The 24,421-nt window shown below is 38.4% G+C and overlaps 1 non-coding gene across 1 annotated transcript; it reads right to left on the reverse strand.

Moving 5' to 3' along the window:
• Positions 1-24,271: 24,271 nt before the first annotated feature.
• On the reverse strand, positions 24,272-24,378 carry LOC141510605 (U6 spliceosomal RNA). The gene has a single exon (XR_012475054.1). It is a non-coding gene; the product is annotated as a U6 spliceosomal RNA (small nuclear RNA).
• Positions 24,379-24,421: the final 43 nt, after the last annotated feature.

The following is a 24,421-nucleotide window of genomic DNA, read 5'->3' on the forward strand; positions in this document are numbered from 1 at the left end:
AAGATTCACAAGGCAACTGTGAGGAAAGCATGCTATTAACCTTAAAGTCCTTCCTATACCTATGAAATAAGGTATTCATTGATCTGATCATAGAACTCCCTGGTTCAAAAATCTTCAATGGCTACAATGTCTGATACCTAGGGCTTTCTACAATCAAGCTTCAACCTACCTATCCAGACTTTTCATAATTATGGCCCTTTGCTCATTCTATAATTCTAGAGAAAAATGACCTTCTTGCTGTCTCTGAACTTGGCTTCCTGCATTCCCACAGGTCATCTTTGAAACCTGTAATGTACTTTCTTCTTATCTTTGTCTCTTAGAATTTTTAGCTTCTGTCAAGATCTAGCTCAGATGTCACTTTCTTCTGGAAGACTTTCCTATCCCTCTCCTCTCTCCTGATCCCCCCCCCCCCCCCCCCCCCCCCCCCCCCCCCCCCCCCCACCCCCCCCCCCACACACACACACTCCCTCTCTACAACACAGTTATTTGTTGAGGTATGGAAAAGGACCTGGGATTTAGTGGCCTTGAAACTGTGTCAGCTGAGATTTGGCTAGTCTGCATTTACCATATCAACTCTTATCAATGTTATCATCTCTATTTTTCACACTTTTCCCTTTATCTTCTTTTGAATTTCTCTTAATTTTCCGGTAATAGTCATTTTGAACTTTCCAAAATCTTCTTTTTCTGACTGAAGGAAAAAAAGATATTTTCAGCCCCTTTGACTTATTTAATAGACTTCGAAAACAGGCATGGTGTCATGGTTATAATAATAGTAATAACTAGCATTTATATAGCATTTAAAGTTACAATGTTTGTATACATACATACATATATATATATATACATATATATATATATATGTATACCATCAGCACTTGGTTGTAAAATATAGGTGTTCTTTCCTATTTTCAGATGAGGAAACTAAGGCTTAGGGAAACTTGTCCAGGATTACACAGTTAATATGTGTCTGAAAACAGATATGAACTAAGATTTTTCTGACTCCAAGTTCAACATTTTATCTATGGGTCACCTATCTGCCTTTTGGAAGTAATGCCTATTCTCCAATCCTTGGATGAAGCTAGGATTGGACAGACTGTTAGAGAGGTGAAAACTCATGACAGAAGGGTGGAAGAGGAAGGCAGAAAGGAAATGGGGTTATGATTATTGATCCTTTCCAATTATGAAATTATATTTACCCATAAGCCTACCCAATCATATTTATTCATTTACATATATGCACACACAGTTCATACACAGTATTCATGGTCATCTCCTATTATAGGATCAATCTAGCCTCAGACTATTCATTGTTATGTGATCCTGGGCAAGTCAGTTATCTTCTGTCTGATACAATGTCTTCTTCTTTAATATGGGAATAAAATAGCACCTGTCTCCTAGGATGATTGTGGAGATAAAATGAAATATTATAAAATATAAACTTTAAAGGGCTGTACAAATGCTGTCATCATCATCATCATCACCAGTCTGAAGAACAGTTTCACTTAAGCTGTTTTTCATTCCTACTCTCTGAACCTTGACCTCTGGCTTCATCTTGATGTCCTAGGTAATTTTTTCCATCACTCACCCCTACATTCTATAGGTATGGCACTGAATAAGTAGTTTAATTTGGCTAGAATTGTCATTTTTATTATATTAGCTTGACCTAGAGCATTTGGCATTTTTCCAGTTAGTTAGATCTGCCTCTTTTTTGAGTGAGAAGTGCTTTATGATTGTGTTTATACAGTTTCTGGGTTTGTCTTGGGAGATAGATTCTCAAGTATTTAATGATGTCTATAGTTATTTTAAATAGAATTTCTCTATCTCTTGCTCTTGGGCTTGATTGTTCATACATAGAAATGCTCATGATTTATTTGGGTTTATTTTATATCCTGCTACTTTGCTGAATTTGTTCATTGTTTCAAGGAGATTTTTTTGGTTTATTTATTTTATATTATTACAATAATATTGTTATGAGAGTAAACATAACCCCACCCATGAAGATGAGAAATCTCAAGAACAGTGAGAGAGAAAAAATATACTTCAGTCTGTGTTCAAATTCCAATGGCTCTGTCTCTGGGATGAGTTGCTTTCTTTATCATAAGTCCACCAAAGAAGTTGCTTCAGTACTTTTCCCATAGCTGCTATTACTAGCTGTATTTTTCTCCACTCTATTCCTTCCCACTCACATTTATTCTATTTTCTCCTTTCATTCTGTCCTTGTTCAAAAGTGTGTTGTATCTGAGTATCATTTCCTATGATCTTCCCTTTCTTCTATCACCTACTTTCCCCCATTTCCCCTTATCTCATCTCTTTCTTCTCATTTTTCCTCTGGGGGTGAGATAAATTTCTATACCCTAATAAGTATGTATGTCAGCCTGAATGGACTTGATCATTCCATCAGTGCAACAATCAGGCACAATTTTGGGCTATCTGTGATGAAGAATACTATATGTATCCAGAGAAAGAATTGTGGAATTTGAACAAACACCAAAGACAATTACCTTTAATTAAAAAAACCTTATCTTATTATGTAATTTTGCTATCTCTTATATTTTATTTTTCTTCCTTAAGGATATGATTTCTCTGTCATCACATTCAACTAACATCAATACCATAGAAACAATGTAAAAAGTAATAGACTGCCTTCTGTGGAAGGTGGGGGGAGGGAAGCAAGATTAAGGGAAAAATTACAAAATTCAAAATAAATAAAATCTTTCTTTTATGAAAAAATAAGTGTGTATGTAATTTTCTCTCTGAGCCATTTCTGATGGGAATGAAGGCTCATTCATTCCCCCTCACCATCTCCTGTTCCACTCCATTGAAAAAGCTTTTTCTTGACTCTTATGTGAAATATCTTAGCCCCCTTCTTCCTCTCCTTTCTCTTCCTCCCAGTACTTTCCTTTATCACCCATTGACTCCATCATTTTACTATATTATACCATTATATTCAGCTCCTTCCTGTGCCTTGTCTACTATATATGCTCCTTCTAACTGCTCTTATAAATGAGAAAGTTTATGTGACTTATCAGTGTTTTCTTCCCATGCAGGAATACAAACAGTTCAACATCATTAAGTTCCCTTATAGTTAGTCCACCCCCTCTATAGTTCACCTGAGTCCTATACTTGGAGATCAAACTTTCTGTTCAGCTCTAGTCATCTCAATAGGAAAGTTTGAAAGTCCCCTGTTTCATTGAAAGTCCATTTTTCCCCTGAAAGGGGATGTTTAGTTTTGCTGGGTAGTTGATTCTCAGTTGTAAACCAAGATCTTTTGCCTTCCAGAATATCATATTCCAATCCTTACAGGCCTTTAATGTAGATGCTGCCATATCCTGTGTAATCCTGACCATAGAGCCATGGTAGTTGAATTGTTTGTTTCTGGCAGCTTTTAGTACTTTCTCTTTGACTTGGGAGTTTTGGAATTTGGCTATAATATTCCTGGAAGTTTTTCCTTTGGGATCTCTTTCAGGAGAAGATCAATGAATTTCTTTAATTCTATTTTACCCTCTGCTTCTAGGATCTCAGGGCAATTTTGCTGAATTATTTCTTGAAAAATGAAGTTTAGGCTCTTTTCTCAGTGATGACTTTCAGGTAGCCCAAGAATTTTTAAATTATCTCTTCTGGATCTGTTTTCAAGGTTGGTTTCCAATGAGATATTTCACATTTTCTTCTAATTTTGGGATTTTTTTGGAATAGTTTTATTTCTTCCTGAGTTCTTTTTTTAGGTTTTTGCAAGGCAAATGGGGTTAAGTGGCTTGCCCAAGGCCACACAGCTAGCTAATTATTAAGTGTCTAGGCCGGATTAGAACTCAGGTACTCCTGATTCCAGGGCTGGTGCTCTATCCACTGCGCCACCTAGCTGTCCCTTCCTGAGTTCTTGCAAAGTCATTGGCTTCCTTCAGTTCCATTCTGCATTTGAAGGAGTTTTCTCCAGAGAGCTTTTTATCTCCTTTTTCCAGCTGGTCAATTCTGCTTTTTTTAAAGGCATTTTTCTCCTCATTTGTCTTTTTCAATTTGACCTAAACTGATTTTTAATATATTATTTTCTTCAGTATTTTTTTGAATTTCTTTCACTAAGCTGCTGATTTGTTTTTCATGATTTATCTGCATTGCTCTCATTTTTACTCTCAATTTTTCCTCTACCTTCTTAATTGTTTTTTAAAGTCTTTTTTGGAGCTCATTTTCTGAGTTCATTTTCTATTTCTCTTGGAGGTTTTGGATATGGAAGCTTTGATTTTGTCATCTTCTGAATCTTCTATGGGACCAAAGTAATTTTTTATGGTCAGATTCTTCTTTTTTCTTTTGTTTGCTCCTTTCCTCAGCCTATGACTGATTACCACATTTTCAAGGCTTGGGGGTGGGTTTCAAGACACCCCACTGGGACTTTAATTCCTCCAAGGTCTTATGAGAGGCTTGACTGCTTTCTTTCCTGTGCTTTGATATGTGGATGATCACAGGTACTCCCCTCTGTCTGGAGCTGTGGGGGAGAGTACCTGCTCAGCTATGGTAGTAACCTGGATTTGGGTCTGGGTAAACAGCTGAGTCCTGCTCCAGGAAGAGTAGAGGGACCTCTTCAGTCTCCCCACCCCCCTTACCCTCTTTGGACTGTGCTCTGGTGGTACAGGCCAGTTTCTCCTATTCCAGCTGCAAGTTCTCACTGCAGGGCTATTCTGAGGCCAGTGCTTGCTCTGCACTCACTCTGGTGTGGCAGAGTTCTCTCATCACCTCTTCAAGCTGTTCTGGGTGATCCTGGGACCAGGAGGTCTGGAACCCACCCCCTCTGCCATGGATCCAGGTGCCCCCAGGGATCTAGGTACTCAGCTGGCTGTGCTGTGCTGTAGGCCATGGTGTGGTTGTAGCTGCACTTGCAGCAGCTTTTCCCAATCCCCCCATCCTGATGAAAGAGACCTTTCCAACAGAACTTCTAAGTTGTCTTAGACTGGGAAATTGTATCACCCAGTCTTTCTCTTGGTTCTGCCCTTCTAAATTTAGGCTAGAGTCATAATCTCACAACTTTTTGAATTTTGGAGGGAACAAGTTTCCAGGAATTCCTGCCTTCACACTGCCATCTTGGCTCCTGTTTCCTCAAGGAGTTTTTCAGATTATTTTCTTGAGTTCTCTAAGTATATGATCATATCATCTGCTAAAAGTGAAAGTTTTAGTTCCTCATTGCCAATTCTGATTCCTTCAATTTTTTTTCTTCTCTTATTGCTATAGCTAGTATTTCTAATACTATATTGAATAATAATGGCAATAATGGGCATCCTTAAAATACAAAATCTTACCCAAAAAATGATTGGTAGAAACTATCATTGTATGTAGTTGGAAAAACAAATAAAATGTTTTACAGCAATATTATCACAAGACTCATACACTATGACCAGGTGGGATTCATACTAGAAATGCAGGACTGGTTCAATATTAAGAAAGCCATCAGCATGATTCACCATAACAATAACAAAACCAACAGAAATCATAAGATTATCTCAATAGATGCAGAAAAGATTTTAACAAAGTACAAGATCTATTTGAGAAACACTAGAAAGCATAGGGATCTATGAAACCTTTCTTAAAATGATAAATAGTATCTATCTAAAGTCAAGAGTGAGCATTTCTTTAAAGTAGATAAACTACTCAGTAAGATCAGTAATGAAGCAAGGATTTCCATTTATCACCACTATTATTCAATATTATACTAGAAATGTTACCTATAGCAATAAGACAAGAAAAGAAAGAAGGGGAAAATAGTATGCTTAAGTTTGTTCAGTTCTTTCTCTAAAAGGCAGATAGCATTTTTCTAAATCCTTAGCTATTGTCTTCAATCACTGTATTTCTGAGAATAGCTAAATCATTTGCAGCTGATCATAATACAATATTGCTGTTACTTTGTACACCATTTAGTCATTCTGCTTACTTCACTTTGCATCAGTTCATGTTGAGTCTTTCCAGGTTTTTATGAAAACATCCTGCTTGTTGTTTCTTACAACACAATAATATGCAATTACAATCATATATCACAATGTGTTCAGGCATCCCACAATTGATTGGCATTCCCTTCATTTCCAATTCTTAGCCATGACAAAAAAGAACTGCTATAAATATTTTTGTTCTTTATTTCTTTAAAAAAATCTTTTTTTGAGGGGTGGCTAGGTGGCACAGTGGATAGAGCCCCAGCCCTGGAGTCAGGAGTACCTGAGTTCTAATCCGGCCTCAGACACTTAATAATTACCTAGCTGTGTGGCTTTGGGCAAGCCACTTAGCCCCATAGCCTTGCAAAAAACTAAAAAAAAATCTTTTGGGGAGATACAGACCTAGTAGTAGACTACTACTGGAACAAAGGGTGGGCACAAATTTTATAGCCTTTGGGCATAGTTTCAAATTGCTCTCCAGAATTGTTGGATTAGTTCACAATTCTACCAGTAGTGCATTAGTGTCCCAGGTTTCCCACATCCTTTTCAACATTTGTTATTTTTTTTTTTTGGTCATATTATCCAATCTGACAAGTGTGAGTTGAAATCTCAAAATTGTTTTAATCTCATTTCTTAATCAATAGTGATTTAGAGCATTTTTTATATAACTATAGAAAGCTTTGATTTCTTTGTCTGAAAACTTCTTTCCTTTGGCCATTGATCAATGGGGTAATGTTATATTCTAGAAAAGCAGCAGCCACCACTTCAGCTGTTTGATTGGTGAATAGTTCTACATATCAAAATGACAACAGAATGGGAAGAGAGGACCAAGTGCCACAGGGAGCCAACATACTTCTTAGCCTTATCTCCTGATGTCATTAGTTCTGATTGACTACACTGGCAATCCAAATATAGAAGAACTTTGTTTAATTCCCATCTGTACTCTTTGAATCTCTTAAGAACCTCTTTGGAACACTTTGCATAGGTTCAAAGGTTTTCTTGTAGGAATGGTGCTAGCTAGTCAAATCAACAAGCAATTATTAATTCCCTACTGGGTCAGAAACTATGCAAATTGCTAGGAATACAAAGGCAAAAGATAGTTCCTGCTCTCAAGGAGTTCAAAGTATAATGGGAATAACAACATGCAAACAACTAGTTACAAAAAAATATATAATTTTGCAGCAATATCATTAGATATCATCAACATTAACAGCCATCAACATTTGATTAATCATCAACAGAGGCTAGGTACTATCATTAAGGGGGTTTGGGAGAGACTTCTTATAGCAAGTGGATTTTAGCTGGGGCCTAAATGAGTCTGAGGAAGTCGGTGGTGTAGATGAGGAGACAGAGAATTCCAGGCCTAGAGGATAGTTAGTGAAAATGTCCGGAGTTGGGTGCCAGAGTATCTTTGGTGAAGAGACCAATATCACTGGATTACAGAGTATGTGGAGATGAATAAGGTTTAAGATAGCTCCAGTAGGTTATGGAGGACTTTGAAATTCAAGCAGAGAATTTTACATTTATCTGGGAAGCAAAAGGGATTTTGGAGCATAATTTGTGGAATGGAGGGGTGTGACTGGTCAGATTTAACTTTAAGAAGAGTATTTTAACAGTTAAGTAGAAGATGGATTGTAGTTAAGGAAGACTATGGCCAAGTCAAGATGTGAGGTAAGAGAGCCTTGGTAAAGGTGTTGGCAGTATTGGGGGGGGGGGAGAGAAAGGAGTATATATATGTTAGAATCATTAACATTTCTTGACAACTGATTGGATTTGTGAGTTCAGCCAGAGGAGTCAAGGATGACATGTTGGTTTTGAATCTGGATATCTCCTGAACCCTCCAAAATAATAGTAACATGAGAAAGAAGGGAGGGCTTTGAGGAAAAGATAACATTCAGTTTTGGACAGCTTGAGTTTAAGATGTCTATGGAATATTCAGCTTGAGATACCAATCGATAGTTAGCCATGTGAGTCAGGAGGTTAGGACTGGATAAGTATATACAGTAATCATTAATATAGAAATCATCACTGAATTCATGAGAGCTGCTGAGATCAAGTGAAATATTATAAAGAGAAAATAAGATAGCCCAGGAATCAACTTTTGGGGGGATATCCATGGATACTAGGCCTCATCTAAATAAAGATCCAGCAAAGGAGACTGAGAAGAAACAGACAGACTAGTTAGAGAAGAACCAGGATGAAGAAGTATCATGGAAACCCAGAGAAGAAGCTGAAAAATAGTTGGTTTGGTTCAGTTTGGTTCTTGACCTTCATTATTGAAGACCAAAATGACATCACTGTATTTGAGACAAATTACAATGTGTCTGACTATGGCTGATCAGACTAATATCAGTTCAGAATGCTCCACCAGATTGGGCACAAATAGTTCATGGGATGGGTACTCTAAACTTATGTGTCACATTTCCTTTGAGCTGCTTCAATTCTGCCTTCCTTCCTCTTAGTGTGTAGCACTGTCACTGATGAGAGCACACCATGCTGGGTGGTCCTGTGCCAGTGTCTCCAATGCTGTATAATCAGTTCTAAAGTTCATCAATGAAACCTTTAGGTGTTCCAGTATTGCTTCTTCTGACCCCCTTGTGAGCACTTTCTTTGTGTGAATTCTACATAAATAGTTTTTTTGGCAAGCGTATATCTGGTATTCTAACAACGTGTTCAGCCCTTCGTAGTTGCACTTTCTGGAGCAATGTTGGAATGCTAGGCAGATTAGTCTGACAAAGAACCTCAATGTTTGATATCTTCTCTTGCCAGGTGATCTTCAGAGTCATCCTAAGACAATTTCAATGGATATGATTCAGTTTCCTGACATGGCACTGGTAAACTGTCCAGGTTTTACAGGCATATAGCAATGAGGTCAGCACAATGGCTCTGTAGACCTTCAGTTTGGTAGTCACTCTAATACCTCTTCTTTCCCACACTTTCTTTTGGAGTCTTCCAAATACTGAGGTAGCGCTAGAAATATATGTGTCAACCTCAGGTTTGGGTCAATCTGTACCTCCTTGGAAAGGATACTGCCAAGGTAAGTGAACTTGTACACAGTACTCAAAACTTCTCCATTTGCTATGATCAATGGTTCCACACAGGGATGATGTGGCGCTGGATGATGGAGCACCATTTTTTCTTGGTGTTAATTGTTAGACCAAAATCAGCACAAGTAGCATACTTTGGTGCATCTCAACTTCAGAGGCTGCACTGAGTGCACAATCATCTGCAAACAAAAGGTCATTCATGGACACTCCTTTCACTTTGGTCTTGCCTTGTAGACATTTCAAGTTGAAGAATTTTCGATCAGTGCAGTAGCTGACCTTGAGACCATGTTCAACCTCAATGAAAGCATTTGATGACATGAATGAAAACACCATCCTAAAAAGTATGGGACTTCTGACCAAGATGGCAGAGAGAAACCAGGTCCTGTGCTAAGGTCTCCTGATCTTGCCTCATAAACAATATGAAACAAACCTCTTAATGAAAGTCCCGTGACAAAACCCAGAAAGAGAAGCTAGAAAAACAACAGGTACCTCAAGGTCTGTCTTCGGGGATATGACAGTGGAAAGTGCCAACAGCCAGAGGGGTTAGGGCGACAGCAGAACTAATCTAAGATCAACCCCAGGGGCTTTTGCTGTGGGAACCACTTCTCTGTGGGAATCATTTGCCCTGGGAACCACTTTGCTGTGGGAAGCATTTCACTCTGAGAAACAACCAGAGAGCAGGTGTGGCCGTGGGATTGACAATCTTGGATTTACAGGAAGGACTGGAGGGTAGGTTCCAGCCTCCAGCACCCCCTACTGGCAGGTAGGAGATATTACACTCAGTGAGAAAAGCCTCCATCACTCCCTACTAACCACTCAGTGAGTGAAGCCTTCAGCACCCCCACTGGCCAGCTGGAGATATTACACTCAGTGAGTAAAGCTTCTAGGGATCGCATCATCAAACCTCTGTGAATCAGCAACACAAGATCTTAGGAAAATGAAGAAAGGCCATCACAAAGGGGGGACCATAGAAAAATTCCTAGAAGGAAAAGACATTAATTCGGAGAGACGTAGAATCCCTGAAGAGAATATGATTTGGTCTCCAGCACAGAAAGTTTCCTTGAAGAAATCACGAAGGAGTTTAAAAATCAAATGGAGGGGTGGCTAGGTGGCTCAGTGGATGGAGCACCAGCCCAGGAGTCAGAAGTATCTGAGTTCAAATCCAACCTCAGACACTTAGTAATTACCTAGCTGTGTGACCTTGGGCAAGCCACTTAACCCCATTTGCCTTGCAAAAAACTAAAAAAAATCAATTGGAAAACTTGGGAAAAGAAACCCAAGAGAAAATTAACACCTTGCAACAAGAAAACAAATCCTTGGAAAATACAATTGGACAAATACAAAAAGAAAACAATTCTCTCAAAACCTCAAATGATCAAAGGGAAAACTCTTACAAAAATAGAATTAACCAATTGGAAAAGGAGTTGCAAAAGGTAAATGAAGAATATTTTTCCCTAAAAAAAGAATAAAGTCTATGGAAACTAATGACTTCATGAGACAAGATTTGTTAAACAAAACCAAAAAATTGAAAAAAAATAGAAGAAAATGTTAAATACCTCATCAGTAAAACCACTGACCTCAAGAATAGATTGAGGAAAGATAACCTAAAAATTTTTGGTCTTCCTGAAAACACTGAAGGAAAAAAAAGCCTGGACTCAATATTACAGGATTTAGTGATGGAAAATTGCCATGATATCATGGAACCAGAGGGCAAAATAGTTATTGAAAGAATACATTGATTCCCTCTGAAAGGAGATCCCAAAATGAAAACACCAAGGAATATTGCAGCCATTCCAGAACTATCAGATAAAAGAGAAAATCCTGCAAGCAGCCAGAAAGAAACAATTTAAATATCAAGGAGCCACAGGACCTTGCAGCATCAACATTAAGGTATTAAAGGGCCTGGGATGCAATATTCTGAAAAGCAAGGGAGCTTGGAATGCACCCAAGAATCCATTATCCAGCAAAATTGAGCCTTCTCTTCCAGGGCAGAGGATGGATATTTAATTAAATAGGGGACTTCAAACTTTTCCAGATGAAAAGACAGAAAATTTGAACTTCAAACAGGAGATACAAGAGACACATGAAAAAGTAAAATTTAAATAAAGCAGGGGAGAAGGGGAAAAAACTGTTATCAAATAAGATGAAACTGATAATATCCATACTTGAAAGAAAGACTTTAACAACTATCAAGCACTGTAACTCTATTAGAGAGAATTTAATTAGCCAGAAGAGATTGACACACATGACTTATTTGAAAAAACTGTTATCTAATAAGATGAAACTGGATATATCCTCACCTGCAAGAAAGACTCTGATAATTCTCAATAATTGTAATTCTAGTACAGAGAAAAGTCAGAAGTGATGGACACTCATGATCTTTATATGACTCAGATAGAATGATTTAAAAAGAATACCCCTTTAAAAAGGAGGATAGTAAAGAGATGGGAGGATGGAGGGGACTGAATGGGGTAAATCTCATTACATTAAGAGGTACAAATGAGTTATTGCAATAGAGGGAAAGAAGGGAGGAGGCAAGAACTGCCTGAATCTTACTCTCATTAGATTGGCTTAAAGTAAAGTTAACTTTAAGTTAACACTCAGTTAAGTTAAGAAACTTATCTTACCTTTAAAGTGTGAAAAGGGGAAAGGGGGGGAGGAAAGGGGGAATCAACAGAAGGAAGGGAAGGAAGAAGGGGCAAAGGGAAAGGGGAAAAAAGGGAAGGGGGTTTGGATATAGGAGGGCAAACACACTGAAGGTGCTGGTATTCAGAAACACAACACTGGGGAATATGGAAAAATGGAAAAAGGGGGGAAATACAAACAGAGGGAAGATAACATGGAAGGCAATAAAGAGACAGTAATTTTAACTTTGAATGTGAATAGGGTGAATTCTCCCTTAAAACATAAGCGAATAGCAGAGTAGATTAAAACCCAGAATCCCTACAATATACTCCTTACAAGAAACTCATCCGAAGCAGAGAGATACATATAGAGTAAAGGTAAAAGGTTGGAGCAAAATATATTTTGCTCCAGCTGAAGTGAAAAAAGCAGGAGTAGCAATCCTTATTTCATACAAAGCAGCTGTAATAATAGATATCATTAAAAGAGATAAGGAAGGAAACTATATCCTCCTAAAAGGTACCATAGACAATAAAGTAATTTATTTTTTTTAATTTTTAGGAGTTTTTTTGCAAGGCAAATGGAGTTAAGTGGCTTGCCCAAGGCCACACAGCTAGGTAATTATTAAGTGTCTGAGACCGGATTTGAACCCAGGCACTCCTGATTCCAGGGCCAGTGCTCTATCCACTGAGCCACATAGCCGCCCAGACAATAAAGTAATTTCAATACTAAATATGTATGCACCCAATGGTATAGCATCCAAATTCTTAGAGGAGAAGTTGAAAGAGTTACAGAAAGACATAGACAGCAAAACTCTACTAGTGGGAGACTTCAACCTCCTGCTCTCAGATTTAGATAAATATAATCATAAAATAAACAAGAAGGAAGTTAAGGAGGTAAGTAGAATGTTAGAAAACCTAGACATGATAGATTATTGGTGGAAACTGAATGGGGATAGAAAGGAATATACTTTCTTTTTTGCAGTACATGGCACTTCCACAAACATTGACCATGTACTAGGGCATAAAAACCTACTAATCAATTGCAGCAATAGTGAATACATCCTTTTCAGATCATAATGCAATAAAAATCACATGCAATATTGGGCCAGGGATATATAGACCCAGAACTAATTGGAAACTGAATAATCTCATTTTAAAGAATGAGTAGATCATGAGGGGCGGCGAGGTGGCACAATGGATAGAGCACTGGCCCTGGAATCAGGAGTGCCTGGGTTCAAATCCGGCCTCAGACACTTAATAATTACCTACCTGTGTGGCTTGGGCAAGCCACTTAACCCCCATTGCCTTGAAAAAAATAAAGAATGAGTAGATCAAACAACAAATTATAGAAGGAAGTAATTATTTTATCCTAAATAATGACATTAATGAAACAACATACCAATACCTATGGAATACACTTAAGGAGGCTGTCAGGGGATATATTATATCTCTAAATGTTTATATGAATAAATTAGAGAAAGAGGAATCAATGAACTGAAATGTGCAACTAAAAAATTAGAGAAAGAACAAATTAAAACCCCCTAGTTAAATACCAAAGAAGAAATTCTATAAACTTAAAGGGGAAATTAATAAAATCAAAAGCAAGAAAATTATTGAACTAATAAATAAAACCAAGAGCTGGTTTTATGAAAAAAACAATAAAATCAATAAACCTCTGGTCAATTTGATTAAAAAAAAGAAAGAAGAAAACAAAATTGCTAGTATCATAAATGAAAAAAGGTGAACTCACCAGCAAGGAGGAGGAAATTAAAGTAATAATTTAGAATTACTTTGCCCAACTCTATGCCAATAAATTTGATAATCTAAATGAAATAGAGGAATGTTTACAAAAATATAAGCTTCTCAAGTTAAATGAAGAAGAAATTAAATACTACACAACCCTATCTCAGAAAAAGAAAGTCAGCAGGCCATTATTGAACTCCCTAAGAAAAAATCTCCAGGGCCAGATGGATTCACAAATGAGTTCTATGAACATTTAAGGAACAACTGGTTCCAATTCTATATAAACTATTTGGAAAGATAGGTGAAGACGGAACTCTGCTTAACTCTTTCTGTGACACCAATATGGTACTGATACCTAAACCAGGAAGAGTTAAAACAGAGAAAGAAAATTATGGACCTATCTCCCTGACAAATTTAGATGCAAAAAATCTTAAATAAAATCTTAGCAAAATGATTACAAGTCATCGCTAAGATAATACATTATGACCAAGTAGGATTTATCCCAGGAATTCAGGGTTGGTTCAATATTAGAAAAACTGTCAATGTAATTAATTATATCAATAACAAACCTATCAGAAATCATATAATTATATCAATAGATGTGGAAAAAGCTTTTGACAAAATACAGCACCCATTCCTACTAAAAAATGAGAGAGCATAGGAATAAATGGATTGTTCCTTAGAATAATAAAAAACAAAAATTGCTCTAAATCATTACTTATTAGAGAAATGCAAATTAAGGCTTCTCTGAGGTACCACCTCATACCTCTCAGTTGGTCAATATGATGAGAAAGGATAATGATCATTGTTGAAATAGTTGTGGGAAATCTGGGATGCTATTACATTGTTGGTGGAGCTGTGAAACCATCAAAAAGCATTATATGCAATGGGGATAGGCTAGAAGTATTCCCAGTAAGAACAGGGGTAAAACAAGGATGCCCACTATCACCACTACTATTCAATATCATATTAGAAATGCTCATTTCATCTGGTATTGGCTAAGAAACAGAGTGGTAGACCAGTGGAATAGACTAGGTGTAAAAGCAGGAAATGATTATAGTAATCTGCTTTTTGATAAACCCAAAGATTCCAGCTATTGGAATAAAAACTCTCACTTTGATAAAAACTGCTGGGAAAATTGGAAGTTAGTATGGAAGAAACTTAGATTAGACCAACATCTCACGCCCTATACCAAGATAAGATCCAAATGGATACAGGATTTAGCCATAAAAAACAGTACTATGAGCAAATTAGAAGATCAAGGACTAGTTTCCCTGTCAGAACTATGGAAAGGGAAGCAGTTTATGACTAAAGAATAGATGGAGAACATCACTAAAAACAAACTAGATGATTTTGATTACATTAAATCAAAAAGGTTTTGCACAGACAAAACCACTCTAACCAAGATAAAAAGAAATGTAGTAGGGTGGCTAGGTGGAACAGTGGATAGAGCACCGGCCCTGGAATCAGGAGGACCTGAGTTCAAATCTGGCATCAGACACTTAATAATTACCTAGCTGTGTGGCCTTAGGCAAGTCACTTAACCCCATTTCTTTGCAAAATCCTAAAAAAATGTAGTAAACTGGGAAACAATCTTTACAACTAATGTTTCTGACAGAGGAGTCATTTCTAAAATATAGAGAGGTGAGGCATATTTTTTTTAAAAAACCATTCCCCAATTGACAAATGGTCAAAAGATATACCAAGGCAATTTACAGATGGAGATCAAAGTAATCCATAGTCATATGAAAAATTGCTCTAAATCATTACTTATTAGAGAAATGCAAATTAAAGCTTCTCTGTGGTATCACCTCACACCTCTCAGTTGGCCAATATGACCAGAAAGGATAATGATCATTGTTGGAAGGGTTGTGGGAAATCTGGGGCACTGTTACATTGTTGGTAGAACTGTGAACTCATCTAACCTTTCTGGAGAGAAATTTGGAACTATGCCCAAAGGGCAACAAAAATATGCAAACTCTTTGATCCAGCAATACCTGAGGGTCTATACCCTGAAGAGATGATGAAAAAGGGTAAAAACGTCACCTGTACAAAAATATTCATAGCAGCCCTGTTTGTGGTGGAAAAGAACTGGAAATAAAGTAAATGTCCTTCAATTGGGAAATGGCTTAGCAAACTGTGGTATATGTATGTCATGGAACACTACTGTTCTATTAGAAACCAGGAGGGATGGGAATTCAGGGAGACCTAGAGGGATTTGCATGAACTGATGCTGAGTGAGATGAGCAGAACCAGAAAAACACTGTACAGCCAAACAACAATATGGGGGCAATGATCAATCTTGACAGAATTGCTCATTTCATCAGTGCAACAATCACGGATAATTTGGGGCTGTCTGCAATGGAGAATACCATCTGTATCCAGAGAAACAACTGTGGCGTTTGAACAAAAACCAAAGACTATTACCTTAAATTTAGAAAAAAAACCTGATATCTTATTGTCTGATCTTGTTATATCTTATGCTTTGTTTCTTCCTTAAGGATATGATTTCTTTCTCATCCCATTCAATTTGGATCAATGTATACCATGGAAACAATGTAAAGACTGGCAAATTGCCTTCTGTGGGGGTGGGGGGAGGGAAGTCAGATTAGGGGCAAAATTGTAAAACTCAAAATAAATAAAATCTTCATAATTCAAAAGAATGATATGTTAGCTTCGGCAATAAGAGAAGAAAAAGAAATTGAAGGAATTAGAATAGGGTAGGAAGAGATAAAACTCTTACTCTTAGCAGATGACATGATGCATAGCAGCTGTTTGTGGTGGTGAAGAAATGGAAACTGAGGGAATGTCCATCAATTAGGGAATGGCTTAAGAAACTGTGGTAATGTATATGCAATGGAACACTCTTGTTCTATTAGAACTGTGGAGGGATGGGAATTCAGAGAAGCCTGGAAGGATTTGCATGAACTGATGCTGAGCAAGATGAGCAGAATCAGAAGAACATTGTATACCCTAACAGCAATATGGAAGTGATGATCAAACTTAATAGACTTGCTCATACCAATAGGGCAACAATCAGGCACAATTTTGGGTTATCTGTTATGAGGAATGCTATCTGTATCCTGAGAAAGAATTGTGGAGTTTAAACAAAGACCAAGGACTATTCCCTTTCATTAAAAGAAGCCTTCAGGGCATCATAAAAATATTTTGGTTTGTTACTGTTTGTATAAAATTGAATTCATCTGCCTTCTTACTAAGCCAAGAGTCCTGCATTTCTCTAAGCTTCACTTGTACTTTACTTTTTTTTTTTAGATTTTTCAAGGCAATGGGGTTAAGTGGCTTGCCCAAGGCCACACAGCTAGGTAATTATTAAGTGTCTGAGGCCACATTTGAATTCAGGTACTCCTGACTCCAAGGCCCATGCTCTATCCACTGTGCCATCTAGCCACCCCTGTACTTTATTTTTGATAGAATTAAGTTCTATCTTCTTAGAAATGGATGATGGGGGTGGCTAGGTGATGTAGTGGATAAAACACCTGCCTTGGAGTCAGGAGTACCTGGGCTCAAATCTGGTCTCAGACACTTAATAATTACCTAGCTGTGTGGACATGGGCTAGCCACTTAACCCCGTTTGCCTTGCAAAAACCTAAAAAAAAAGAAAAAAGAAATGGATGAACTATCCTGCTGATGAACCCTGTGGAGTTCTCATTTTTTCATCTAACAGTTTCTGTATTTCCCCATTATTTTCATCAACCCAATCACAGTGTTTGTCAGTGTTCTGGCCCAGATGAGCAAATGCTGTACAAGTGCCACACACCAGACCTCTGAAAGCTGCCTACTCTTTTTCTGCTTCACTGTTGACACCTGTGTATTGGCTCAGTTTTCCCTCCAAGTTAGCAACAAACTCATCCTGTTATTAAGCTTAAAGAGGATAAATCCACACATTGCCATTGTCACTCTCACATCCTGTCTGTCTCTTCTCCGTACAATCATTTAGTCTATTAGATGCCAGTGTTTGCTCTGAGAGTGCATCCAGGAAGTTTTATTGCATTTAGGCAAATGGAAGATAATGTTTGTGATGAGGTCATGAGATGTTGACCATTGATGTTGCTATTTCCATTTCCATTCCTCCCAAGAATTCCCTACCATATATGGTAATCTGAGTCTACTCTAGCATTAACATCACCCAGAATTATAAATTTGTCCTTTTTTTGGTATATTGATGATAAGAGCCTCTAGGTCTTCATAAAATTTTTCTTTAACTTCATCATTGTTTGTCATGGAGGGAGCATAGGCACTGACGATGGTGGCATGGCATTTCCTAGAAGTGGCAATCTCATTGTCATGAGCCTGTTATTCACTCCTTTTGGTAGGTATTCAGGAATATTGACTAGATTAGTTTGGTTTTTTTTGCAAGGCAATGGGGGTTAAGTGGGTTTCCCAAGACCACACAGATAGGTAATTAAGTGTCTGAGGCTGGATTTGAACTCAGGTACTCCTGACTCCAGGGCCAGTACTCTATCCACTGCACCACCTAGCCTCCCATAGGGGTTAGTTTTGTGTGTGTGTGTGTGTGTGTGTGTGTGTGTGTGTGTGTATGTGTGTTTAGGTTTTTTTCAAGGCAAATGGGGTTAAGTGGCTTGCCCAAGGCCACACAGCTAGGTAATTATTAAGTGTCTGAGGCTAGATTTGAACCCAGGTACTCCTGACTCCAAGGCCGGTGCTTTATCCACTACGCCACCTAGCCGCCCCCATAGGCTAGTTTTGATTGTAAAACCTACCCCAGCTTCGAGGTGTTCCCCTTTACTGTGACCACTCCAGAAAAACATACATCCAACTCCAACTTCAGTAAGCTGGCCTTCATTTGCCAGCCTTGTTTCACTCAGAGTTGCTATTTGGACATGATACCCATTGAGTTCTCTTGCCAACAAGAGCTGTTCGTCTTTAAGGTCTATTGGATCTTGTATTCCATGCACCAATGGTTAGTAGAATCTTTTTTGAAGTAGTTTTTGTAGATTTTTTTTCTGTCTTGACAACACTGTGGGATCCCCACCTGCCATGGTAATCAGTCCAGGGTTGGCTAAGCAGGCAATTTTTGGTAAAATTTTTCTAGCTCAGTGCAATCCTTAAAAGGGCTGCTCAGTCATCTAAGGGGCTCCCGAATCTCACTGCTGCTTTCAATGGGGTAATGATTCTTTGGCCTGGGCCACCTGGGGACAGGGTTGTGAGTACAGATCCCAATGTATCTGCTCCTGCAGCTTTATCACTTGCCTGTCACCACAGGACTTTGAGGAATGGTTATGAATGATGTCTTGTTGTGTGGACTTGAGTGAGGTAGAGCTGCATAAAGTCATCCGCCTCATTCTCTCTTCCAAAAATCATTATGATTCAGCATAGAAAGACAAGAGTCAAGACAACTGATGGTGGCTCTAGATGCAGTGTGTCTTTTATGTCTAACCAAGCTCTAAGTGCTCCACAGAACCTGCTTTAGCTGGCTTCATGGCCATTGGAATGAATTGTTCTCTTCCACCCATTCCACCAGTGGAAGACTTCACATGCTTGGGGAATATAACCCCTACCAATGAATTTGAGACTCCCTTGGTTACCCTCAACCTGGTTTAGACTGCCTGCTGAAATGGTTTATTGGGTTGTGGCCACTGTGCACGCTACAACTTCTTGGAGTCACAAGTGAGAGTTAGATGGCTCAGGTGGATATCAAAGGTGGGAAAGCAGCTCTGAGAAGGGCTCAGCAGGCCTCACACCAAGGTACTAGTCTTCCTTGAATACCCTCTACACCCCTGACCAATAGTATCAAAAATTTCAATGAGGTCAAGAAGGATAAGAATCAAAAAAGATCATTAGATTTGGCAATTAAGAAGTCATTGGTAACTTGGAGTTCTCTTCAAGCAGTTTCAGTAGAATAACATTATAAGAAATTAAGAAGATAGTAAGAGGAGGGGAAGTGGAGGCATTTATTTTAAATGCCTTTTAAGGGAGTTTTTATACACATAAGGGGGAAAGATATGGGATGATAGCTTGAAGGGATAGATAGATTAAATGAGGATTTTTGGAGGATGAAGGTGTTATGGACTTGGTTGTATGTTGTAGAAAAGCACTAGTAGATAGGGAGAGACTGAAGATAGTGAGATAGAGTTGAAAGAGTAAGAGATCTTCTGGAGAAGAATAAAATAGGATCAATTGTGCATATAGAGGGGTTTACATTGGAAAGGAAAAGGGCTACCTTTTCATATGATGAAGGATGATAGCTAGGAATTCAGAATTATTGGAATGAGAGGTACTGAGGAATTAATTCAGGTAGGTTATCAATATCCCTATGTGTTTGGTCTCACTGTGTCATCTTCTCAGGATATGTGGTAGCTATGTGAAGTTGGAGAAGGAAGGAAGGTGACCACAAGGTTACCAGAAGAAGTGTTTTAAGGACATATTTTTCATACCTTTCTTCTATTCTTCCTCCTCTTTCTGCCAGGCTTTAGTCTCTCTATTGACTATGCTGACAAATTCAGACAAACATGTTGACAAATATAGAACAAACTGAGAGATGATGCAACCAAAAGGACCAGACGGGTTTTTTTTTTTTAACATTTTAACACTTTATTTGTTTTCCAATTATATATAATAGTAATATGTACCCATCATTTTTTGCAAGTCTCTGAATTCTATAATTTCCCCCCTTCCCCCCACAGAAGACTGTCTGACAGTCTCTACATTGGTTCCATGCCATACATTGATGTAAATTGAATGTTATAAGAGTAAACATAAGAATCAACATAACCCCCCCCCAAGAAGATGAGAAACCTCAAGGAGAGAGAGAGAGAGAGAGAGAGAGAGAGAGAGAGAGAGAGAGAGAGAGAGAGTTGGTGTTCAGATTTCAATGGCTCTGACTCTGGGGTGAGTTGCTTTCTTTATCATAAGTCCACCAGAAAAATTGCTTCAATATTTTTCCCACAGTTGCTATTACTAGCTGTACCTCCACTCTATTTTTCCCCACTCTCATTTATTCTATTCTCTCTCTCCTTTCATCCCAGTCCTGTCCAAAAGTGTGTTGAATCTGATTACCCTCTTCCTTGATCTTCCCTCTCTTCTATTACCTATTCCCCCCCTTCCCTCCCTCCATTCCCCCTTATCCCATCCCCTTCTTCTTCTTTTTCTCTAGGGTAATATAGATTTCCTCACCCTATTAAGTGTGTATGTCATTTTCTCCCTGAACCATTTCTGATGAGAATGAAGGCTCACTCATTCCCCCTTGCCTTCCCCCCCTCCACTCCATTGAGAAAGCTTTTTCTTGACTCCTATATGAAATCTCTCAGCTTCTTCTTCATCTCCTTTTCCTTCCTCCCAGTACTTTCCCCCAACACCCATTGACTCCATCCCTTTACCGCATCATACCATTATATTCCACTCCTTCCTATGTCCTATCTATATATATGCTCCTTCTAACAGCTCTTATAAATGAGAAAGTTCATATGAGTTATCAATATCTTCTTCCTGTGCAGAAATACAAACAGTTCAACATCATCAAGTTCCTCATAGTTAGTGCCTCTCTTCCACTCCCTCTATGGTTCACCAGAGTCCTGTACTTGGAGATCAAACTTTCTGTTCAGCTCTGGTCATCTCAATAGGAAAGTTTGAAAGTCCCCTGTTTCATTGAAAGTCCATCTTTTCCCCTGAAAGAAGATGTTCAATTTTTCTGGGTAGTTGATTCTTGGTTGTAAACCAAGATCTTTTGCCTTCCAGAATATCATATTCCAATCCTTACGGGCCTTTAATGTAGATGCTGCCATATCCTGTGTAATCCTGACTATGGAGCCTCGGTAGTTGAATTGTTTGTTTCTGGCAGCTTTTAGAATTTTCTCTTTGATTTGGGAGTTTTGGAATTTGGCTATAATATTCCTGGAAGTTTTTCTTTTGGGATCTCTTTCAGGGGGTAACCAGTGATTTCTCTGGATTTCTATTTGACCCTCAACTTTTAGGATCTCAGGGAAATTTTGCGGTATTATTTCTTGAAAAATGAAGTCTAGGCTCTTCTTCTGGTTGTGGCTTTCAGATACCCCAATAATTTTTAAATTATTTCTTCTAGATCTGTTTTCAAGGTCAGTTGTTTTTCCAATGAGATATTTCACATTTTCTTCTAATTTTTGGCTTTTTTGGGAAGAGTTTTATTTCTTCCTGATTTCTTGCAAAGTCATCAGCTTACCTTAGTTCCATTTTGCATTTGAAGGAGTTATTTTCTTCAGAGAGCTTTTTTATCTCCTTTTACAGCTGGCCAATGCTGCTTTTTAAGGCATTCTTCTCCTTTTTTGCTTTTTTGTTTTGCTTTTCCATTAACCCTAAACTGGTCTTTAACATATTATTTTCTTCAGTATTTTTTTTGTATATCTTTCACCAAGCTTTTGATTTGGTTTTCATGATTTTTCTGCATTGCTCTCATTCGCTCTCATTTCCCCTCCCAATTTTTCCTCCATCTCCCTTAATTGTTTGTTTTTTAGGTTTTTGCAAGGCAAACGGGGTTAAGTGGCTTGCCCAAGGCCACACAGCTAGGTAATACACACGGCTAGGTAATTGTTAAGTGTCTGAGACTGGATTTGAACCCAGGTACTCCTGACTCTGAGGCTGGTGCTTTATCCACTACGCCACCTAGCCGCCACCTAGCCACCCCCCCCAATTGGTTTTCAAAGTTCTTTTTGAGTTCATCCATAGTCTGAGCCCATTTTCTATTTCTCTTAGAGGTTTTGGATATGGAGGCTTCAATTCTGTTGTCATCTGAGTATGTGTTTTGATCTTCCATGGGACTAAAGTAATTCTTTATGGTCAGATTCTTCTTTTTCTGTTTACTCATTTCCTTAGCCCAAGACTAAGCACTTCCAAGGCTTTGGGGTTGTTTTTTTTGGGGGGGGGGAATACCACACTGGGACCTTTATTCCTCTAAGGTCTTATGCTCTCTAGCCTGTGCTTTGATATGTAGATGACCACAGCACTACCCTCTGCCCTGGGGCTATAAGGAGGGATCCAGTTTGGTTATTTAGTATGGAAGTGCAAATTGCAATAGGTGAGTGTAGGCAAACAGCAGAGTCCTACCCCAGGGAGAGCAGAGAACTCTCTGTAGACTTCCCTTACAGTCTCTGGGGGTTCAGGCTACTTTCTCCTGATTCTTGCTGCAGATTCTGAAGCTTGTGCTCCTCACAACACAACACAACACAACATTCTGGTGGAGCAAAGTTCTCTCACTGCCCCTTCAAGCTGTTTCTGGTGAACTCTGGACTGGATTGGGCTGGGCTGCACTGGGCTGGGCTGTGCCACAGTCTTTTTTCCAAACTCCAGTCCTGGTGAAACACATCTTTCCCGTGGAACTTCTAAGTTATCTTGGACTGGGAAAATGTATCACTCAGTCTTTCTGTGGTTCTGCCCCTCTAAATTTTGGCTACAGCCATCCTCTGTTTGTTTTGGGGGGGTTTAAGGGGTTGGACTTCCCAAGAAATGCTGCCTTCATGCAGCCATCTTGGTTCTGCCCTCTAGGACCAGACTTTTAAAGAAATAAGCAAACATTAGCATTTGTACTGTTTATCATTCTTGTATTAGAAATAATATAGCCAGGATGTGAGTGGAGACAAATATCCCACTAATTTAAGGGAGGTTTCAAAGATGAAAGGTAGAACAAGGAATGGGATATGGATATACTGAGAAAAGAAATAGTAAAATTCAATTCAATTGAATTTAATTCAACAAGAATTTAATAAGTACCTAAGAGGTATCAAGCACAATATTGGGGATGCAAAAGCAAAAATGAAAACAGTCTGTGCCATCAAGAAGGTCACATTTTCCTGGAAGGAAATAACATGTACATAGATAAATAAATATATAATATATACAAGGTCAGTAAGGAGTTTTGGGTCATGTAATCACCAAGATGGAGGACTAGACATTTTCTCATCTCTACAACCTCACAAATCTTTTCCAAACAGAGTTTATATGCAAATATGTAGGAAGTTTAGCTGTCATGGTCTAAGATACTTCTATGTCTTTTTGATATCAATAAGCTTCCATAGCCTGGATCCTGGGTTTCTATGCCATTAAAGGAAGGAAGGTACTTGGGTTGGTTTTTGTATGTGTCTGGTCCTTGGTTTTTGTTGGTTGCAGGCCCTTGTGTTCAGTCCTTGGATTGAACCAATAGCCTCATTACTGGTAGCATGAGTGGTGGGGGGAGGGGTACTAAGTTAGTTCAAGTAGGTGTCAGTTAATAAGCTTTTTTTTATCTTTTTTTTTGGATTCCACGTGTCTTAGACCATGGCAGCTCTATGAAATGTCAGTGGTGAGTCATAGATCTGAGATACAGAGGAAGCAGCACCCCAGTTTTACATATATACATACATATATATACATATATATGTGTGTGTGTGTGTGTGTGTGTGTGTGTGTGTGTGCACGCACCTGAGAGAAAGAATCTTATCCCCACCAAGATAGAAATCACAGGTAAACTATGAATTGCCCAGTGGTGGGGGAAAAATTAATACAATTTAGAAATCCATCCTCTCAAAGAAACCACCATTGTGTCAGAGAGGGGTGTGATGTATAAAAGTTCAAGAGATATAGTTTCTGGGTAATTAATCATTTTAATAATCATGCTAGTAGATAATTAACAAAAAGGATCGACAGCACTTTAAATGCCTCATAAAGTTAATACAACACTTAAATACCCTTGGAAGAGTGGGTGTTCTTGAGGGTAGCAATCAATTTTGATTGGTTGAATAATTAATGAGAATCAATATTATAATGAGAGGTGGACTTATTCTAATGAGAGGCTGGGGGATGTGACTTTGCTCACTCAGAATTGGACAAAGAGATTTATCTCTTATTCAGACTACCCCTGCCTGTGGCAATATAGGTAAAATGGGGTCTACCTTTACTCAGACCTGAGTGAAATAAAATGGGCTGGATTTCACCTTAGATTAAATTCTTTATAAGGGGTTTCTAGTTGGATGGGGTCTCCCTCCCAGGATTTACAAATTTGCATCCTTGTGCAAAGGCCATGTTAATCTTCTCTGTATCTTTCCAATTTTAGTATATGTGCTGCCCCCACACAGGATTGAAAGGCATGTACTACAGGGATTTGGCCATTCTCATT

The sequence above is a fragment of the Macrotis lagotis genome, chromosome 1 (assembly GCF_037893015.1).
Source record: "Macrotis lagotis isolate mMagLag1 chromosome 1, bilby.v1.9.chrom.fasta, whole genome shotgun sequence".
NCBI lineage: Eukaryota > Metazoa > Chordata > Mammalia > Peramelemorphia > Peramelidae > Macrotis > Macrotis lagotis.